The sequence below is a fragment of the Herpailurus yagouaroundi genome, unplaced genomic scaffold (assembly GCF_014898765.1).
Source record: "Herpailurus yagouaroundi ecotype Mexico unplaced genomic scaffold, PumYag 28, whole genome shotgun sequence".
Classification (NCBI taxonomy): domain Eukaryota; kingdom Metazoa; phylum Chordata; class Mammalia; order Carnivora; family Felidae; genus Herpailurus; species Herpailurus yagouaroundi.
In genome coordinates, this window is record NW_024412376.1 from 152,936,809 (window position 1) to 152,944,458 (window position 7,650).

Sequence of the window (7,650 nt, forward strand, 5' to 3'; positions counted from 1 at the left end):
AGGAATGGAGAAGGGAAAGTCCTTGAGGAGTCATAGTTATTGAGTTTGGACTATGGGCTGTGAGAGAGAGAGGTGTGGATGATCCTGGGTGGGGAACTATTTATGGAGAAGGAGGAAGACTGGGGTCTGAAGATAGCTAAAGGCAGTAACTGAAGGAAGGGAAATAAGTCTAACTGGGAAGAGTGTGTGTGGGGGGTGGATTGGGGGGAAGGATTTGATGTAGGTGTAGCAAATGTAGGTGTAAGTGTATGTGTAGGAAGGTGTAGGAAGGATTTTCAGATGGGAGAAAGGTGTTGGCCATTTTGAGTGATGGTATGGGAACCAGAATTGTGCAGGAGAGATATAAAGGAAATGTGTGCATAAAGACACAAGCAGTAAACAGAGAAAGATGTAATATAACAATGGAAGAAGAGGGGGGCTTTCACAGATGGTCCAACAGTTTTTAATGGGAAAGCTACTATAGCTGAGAACTCTACACATGTAGAGGTTATTCCTGTAACTGTTCTCAATTAGCTGTGGGAACTTGCACAGGTTATTTAAGCCAGCTGAGCCTTTGGCTCTTGATCTGTGAAATTATGAGGATGGACTAGATGATTTTTCTAATATCATTCAAGCTGTAACAGTCTGTGATTTTATGGTCACTGCATATAACAAATAGGGAAAATGTGTTTATGAGCTTTCTTCATTTTAACATCATTGACAACAACAGAGACTAAAATGTCTTCAATGGTTTGTGGTTTTTCACTTTAGGAAAAGTAAAAATTGGGCAAGTGCTGGGTTGAAATAGGTTAGTGGGAACAACTAAAAAGAAGGAAAAACCCAAGCTGCTAAATATGTTAAGAGAAAATTTCCCTGCATGAAAAGCAGTGGATTTACGTTGCCAAGGAGAATGATTTTTAATTATACTTCAACGAATATTTTATCTTTTCATCTTCACAGGGACAAGGATATCATCATTCCCATTTTTCAGTAATGTAAATAGAGATTCATACAACTTAAAATCTCTATCAGATTGCAGAACAAACAGAAGGCAAAGCCAGGATGGCTATCCAGATGTCCTGATTTCTAGAGTGGCCACACCACATCTACATAGACTTAGATACACAAAAACAGAGCTAGTCCATGATGAGATATCCCTACACATGTACTAGAACCACTAAAAGAAAACATAGTGATAATACCACACTTGGAAAGAATATAGAAAAATTGAATACATGCATTGTTCGTGGGAATGTAAAATGGTACAGCCACTCTAGAAAATATTTTAGCCGTTTCTTAAAAAACAGCAACAACTAAATACTGACCATATGATCTAGCCATCAAATTCCTAGATATTTATTCTTCCAGAATAAGAACATATCTCCACACAAGAACTTGTACACACATTTTTATAGCAGCTTTCTTTGTAAGAGCCAAAACCTATAAACAGCCAAAATGCTCTACAACAAAAGGATGAAACAGCCATATATCTATACCACGGACTATTACTTAACAATAACAAGGAACACACTATTGATACAACAACATGGATGGATCTCAAAGGCGTCAGCCTGAGTGAAAAACCTAGTCTCAAAACACCTTATAGTATATGGTTAAATTTAAAGAACATTCTCAGAGTGACAAAATTAAAGAGGGGAAGAACAAATTGGTGGTTGCCAAGTGTGAGGAATGGTTAGGAGGAAAGAAGTGGACGTTGATAATAAGGATAGCTCAAGGGAGTTTTTCGTGGTGATGAAATAGTTCTGTATCTTGATGGCAGTGGTGATTATACAAATCGATGTCAAGAACTTCACACACAGGCTGTACCAAATGTGTGCATGTATTTTGATATTGTACCATATTGATTTTGGTTCTGCCATATAATTAAGATGTAACCATGAGGGAAACTGGGTGAATTGTGTATAGGAGCTCTTTGTACCATCTTTGAAAACTCCTGTGAACCTATAATTATTTCAAAATAAAAAAGTTAAAAACGATGTCAATATCTAGAAGGTGGTAATAGTATTGTGGTTAAAAACATTGGTTTTGTACTTGATTTGCCTGAATTTCAATCTAGGTCATACAACTTAATAGTTTTCTGACCTTGGCTTAAATGTCCCTCTTTTTTTAATTAATCTCTAATAATGGGATGATAATAATACCTATTTCAAGGTATTGTTATGATATTTAAGAAATTAACATAAGTTGCTTAGATTGTGGCAAGGGAGAGTGCTCATTAAATGTTATCCATTATTACAGATAAATGTTACATTATGGATATAATGATTCTTACAAATGCTATTGTTTCTCTTCATTTTTTTTTTTTTGTTTGTTTTTAATAGCTTGAGAACTCAAAGTTGAATTTTGGGCATGCCATTAGGTGTTGTGTATACATTTATGCATGTTAACTGTATGACAGTCTTCATGTTATTTTCCTAACATTTTTACATACCTGTTTGCTCTTATTCCATTGCATTTCAGAACTTTGGGCTACTTGTCTACTCATTTTTCCTATCCTATTTTACTTTATAAATTTTGACACTCTTTTCTAAATCATATTTTGAAATAAAGTGTTGCAGACTATGGGTCTGGAGTTCTCTCTTGTCCAGCAAGAGAGTGGACACAGAGTTCAATACGAGAGAAGCTAATGTCTGGGAGGAGACAGCAGCCCCTAACAAGGGTTTTGTCTCCATATTATTGAGCTCAAAGATATTACCCACGTGGTGAACATGAAGAAAATAAGATCTTACACACGGGAACGTGGAGAAAACAATCAGACAATAATCATTAATTTGTGTGTGTAAGAAGCAAAGGGTTTGGGGGTCAAGTGGAGTTTGTGATCAAAGTACAATAGTACATTGACATCAGATGTAAAGTAACGTTACTCGTGTGATCTCTTTACAATATCTCAGTTCCTAACCTCAGGCACTTTTGCCCATGGTGGTGGCTTTCCTCCCTAAGCTTTTTTTCTAACTCATTTATGTAAGTAGAACCTATTTCCCCACAATAAAGTAAGATCTTTATACTAAAAAATAAAAATAACAGGAGTGTAAAAAAAGAAACTTATGAAGTAAGAGCATAGCTGTAGCAGGCTCAAGACCCAGTAAGAACAGATGTTTCAGTGCAAGTCTAAAGGCAGAAAAACAAACAAACAAACAAACAAAGAAAAACAATGTTCCAGCTCCAAGCAGTCATGAAAGAGGAATACCCACTTATTCTGGGGAAGGTCAGCCTTTTTGTTGGATTCAGACCTTCAACTAATTGGATGAGTCCCTCTGCCTTAGGAAAGGGCAATCTACTCTGCTCGGTCTATCACTTTAATGTTAAACACATCCAAAAACACCCTTACCGAAAAACCTAGAGTAATGGTTGACCAAATATCTGGCACCTCATGTCCCAATCAAGTTGACACATTCCCCAACTATTTATACTTAATTGATTCAGGGTGTGCTTGGGCATCAGAATTTCTTAAAACTCCCACGTGATCTAATGTGCAGCCAAGATTGAGAACCAGTACACAAGAGGGTGGTGTTCTATACAGGAGATTTGGGGAATGTGGAGTCTGGTTCTAGGGTTTCCTACTTTAAACAAACAGGGCTTTTTTTACCCCTTCAACTGCCTGACCATCTTAGTGTCAGGATTGCTACCCTTAATACTAAATATAGGGAGAAAAAATATTATGTCTTCCTCCAATTTGGAGTCCATGGAGACATAGAGAAATAAGTCATGGGTGGGGGCGGGGGGGAACCTATAAATCAATATGCCATTAATAACAGAAAGAGTCATGTTCAATAATAATTTACTCAGACATTATTTTCCCTTAATATAATACATGTTTTAACTTTGGAAGTACAGCAGGAACCAAATGAGAAATCTTTACTCCAGAACCGATTAAATGAATAAACACTACCCCACCAACCCAGGAAAATAGATACGGTGAATAATTTAATTTACTTAAGACTGGCAATGAAATCCAAATATGAGTCAAGGGTCCTTTCTAAAAATACATTTTAAAACATTATTTTGAACATGAACATATATACCATTGCTTTTTCTCTAAGAAAATTTCCATTTGAGAATTTCATGTGCGTGCTTATACCTGACAAATATATCTGATATGCACATATATATGATGTATGCATATCATATACATATACAGTATTTTGATATTTATGCACTTTTACTATTCAGTATCTTTTAATTAATTTACAATGATGATTTTTCATGTAATTATCTGCTTGATATTTCCATAAACAGAATGCAATATTATTAACATTTGCACAGATACAAGACATTACTGTACAGACGTTTTACTTTCCTTCAACTGTTTTATAAAGACGTTTATTTTTATTTATGGCTGCCGATTAAAACTCTATTAACTCTATCTACTCAGGTAAGGAATGTGAAGTCTTCATAGTGTTTAAAAACCTTTAAAAAAAAAGAACTCCATTTTAATCACAGATGAAATGGATTCATAAATTGAAACCTGCTTAATTGGCAATTAAAAGCTGTAGGACAATGTTGTCTCTCTGCATTTTCAGAATTAAGTCCCAGCTGTTTTGAGAAAGCAACCAGAAGATTGAGAGAAACTGCAAAGTATCCTGGGGAGAAATTGGGAGTAAAGAGTCACATTAGCTTCCATTATTCCAAAATCATTGTGCTGCCAGCAATAACTGTAAATACTGTAAATGGAGTAAAAGACCTCAAATTTAAAAGTTAATCTGCTTTTCACTGGGAAAAGTATCACACTTTTCTGGCTGAACTTCAATCAAACCAACAAATTTAAAAAATAAATCTGAGATAATAGTCATGATTCATAATGTTTCTTCACCAGCTTGAGCATTAAATGTTTAACCATTTACTTTGAAGAATGCCTTATTTTTATTAAAAAAAGCTATAGCCACCATATGTCTGTCACTCCAGCCATGAGGAAAGTCTCCATTATAATGTAATAAGCAACTCCTATCTCTTTATGGCTCATAACAACAAAAGTCATCTCACCTACCTCTCACCTACCTATCTGTTGGGGGTCAGCTGGGAGCTTTACCTCCTTGGTTACTCCCTTTGGACTGGGGCAGATAGAACAGCTACTATTTCAAATGTTGCTGGTCATCACGGACTCTTACACAGCAACAAAAGCTCCATCCTGAAAGTGACTTCCCACTTTCATCATCACTGACCAGATCTGGCCACATGATCCACTCAGTAATAAGTAGGAGAGGATGTGTAATTCTCCCTGTGGTTAGGAAGTTGAACATTGAAACTACTTGAGAACAGCATTACAGATCAGCACTCTCAGCTCACCAAATAGTCAACTCACTCTGCCTCCCATGTGGAAAACATTCAACTCTTTCCTAAAGAAGTCAGCCCACAAGGTCCCATTTTGTCCCTGCATCAAACTCTAAGCCTAGACTTTCTGGGTATGACGTTAACAGACTCCACATCAAACTTGAGTATGAATTCTCTTGCTCTGGACACTAATGAACACAAAAGATAAGCTACCTTCCCATGCTCTCCAAATATTCAATAGTAGAACAGGGACAGAGTAACTGCATTAAACTCTCCCATTTAGAAAGAGGAAGAATAGGGGCGCCTGGGTGGCGCAGTCGGTTAAGCGTCCGACTTCAGCCAGGTCACGATCTCACGGTCCGTGAGTTCGAGCCCCGCGTCAGGCTCTGGGCTGATGGCTCAGAGCCTGGAGCCTGTTTCCGATTCTGTGTCTCCCTCTCTCTCTGCCCCTCCCCCGTTCATGCTCTGTCTCTCTCTGTCCAAAAAATAAATAAACGTTGAAAAAAAAAAAAGAGGAAGAATAGTGGGTACATGGCAGAAACTGATCTGACCCCCCGATAATTCTGAAGTCCTACCAGGCAGAGGTGGGGAGGACCTTCCATCTTGGGAAGGGAGAATGGAATGGGAATGTTCCTTGATTAGAAACTGATTTTGCTTCCTCGCGGAGGAGTTTCAAATTGATTACTTTTCTCCATGGTCTTTGGCTCTACCCAATTTGCCGCATCTGTGGCCAGCATTGGATAAGAATACGTTTTCTTTATGGGCTGAGTGACTTTCTCCCTCTACTGCATGCCTACTAAAAGAGGGGACTCAGAGCCATTTTAAGTCTATCAACAATCTCAGACATTTATAATGTGGGCTTATATTTTCTCTGTACAATTTTCTTGATAATGTTACAGGGCTTTTAATCTGTTTGGTACAGTTGGCAACATGTGATAGCTGCTCACATTTCTTTTCTGGATGTTATTTTAGATTGGTTGTGGGTTTTTGTTTGTTTGTTTGTTTGTTTGTTTTTTTTTGTTTCCTCAGACTGATGCTTCCCACTCTCAACACAATTGTGGGAAGCAAACTAGGACCTTCCAAGATTAAGAGGGAGAGACTCATATTTAACCTCTCTTCACTGATTCATTTTGTATAATTTTAAAATATACACTATAATAATCCACTCATACTTCACAAAGTGTTAAATTAATCCACTTAATAAGCATGACCTGGAGCACCTGGGTGGCTCAGTTGGTTAAGCATCGGACTCGATCTCAGGTCATGATCTCGCAGTTCCTGAGTTCAAGCCCCGCATTGGGGTCTGTGCTGACAGTGGGGAGACTGGAGCCTGCTTCGCATTCTGTGTCTCCCTCTCTCTGTCCCTCCTCCACTCATGGTCTCTCTCTCTCTTTCTCTCTCTCTCTCTCTCTCTTTCTCTCAAAAATAAATAAACATTAAAAAAATTAGGGGCACCAGGGCGGCTCAGTCAGTTGGGCGTCCGACTTCGGCTCAGGTCATGATCTCACAGTCTGTGAGTTCGAGCTCCACGTTGGCTCTGTGCTGACAGCCCAGAGCTTGGAGCCTGCTTCGCTTTCTGTGTCTCCCCATCTCTCTACCCCTTTACCTGCTCACACTCTGTCTCTCTCTCTCTCAAAAATAAATAAACATAATTTTTTTAATAAAATAAAATAAAATAATAAAGAAACTCGATAAACATGACCAGGCCAGTCTAGGACAAGAGAACAAATGGACATGTATAGATATTTTGAAATTATAGATAAAGCTAACTGTTAAATAAATATATCATATCCTCATATCTTGACCTTCAAGGAATACAGAACAATTGAAAAACATGTATAGAACTGTGGCTTTCATTGACTAAAATAAGGAAAAATGGCAAGATGACTGTATTAATTATTATGGATTATGGTTGAGACCTTTGGTGATGGACTGGAGATGTTTACATTAATAATAAAAATATATATTCATGAAGTATTACATATTTTGAGAGGAAATCATTTTTCCCTTAAGTAATATTTTTACAGTTAAAAGTTTCACTGACAGTAATCCCAAATTAAATTACCATATACTGTTTAGGGATTTTTATTTTCCTGTATAAATTTCAACTTTGGAAAATTTTGCTGTGTAGAAGCAGTAGTATCTGAAATTGTCACCAAATTTTATAAAGCAGTATTTAAATTCAGAAATGAGCTATGGATTTTACATGTCATGTTCGACCAGTGTAAAAAGGTCCCATAGATAAATTATCAGATCACAGAAAATATTTAAAATATTTTAATTTTATATATTGAATTGCTGTCATTTCTTTTTTAAAAGTTTATTTATTGGGACGCCTGGGTGGTTCAGTGGGTTAGGCATCTGACTGCAGCTTGGGTCACG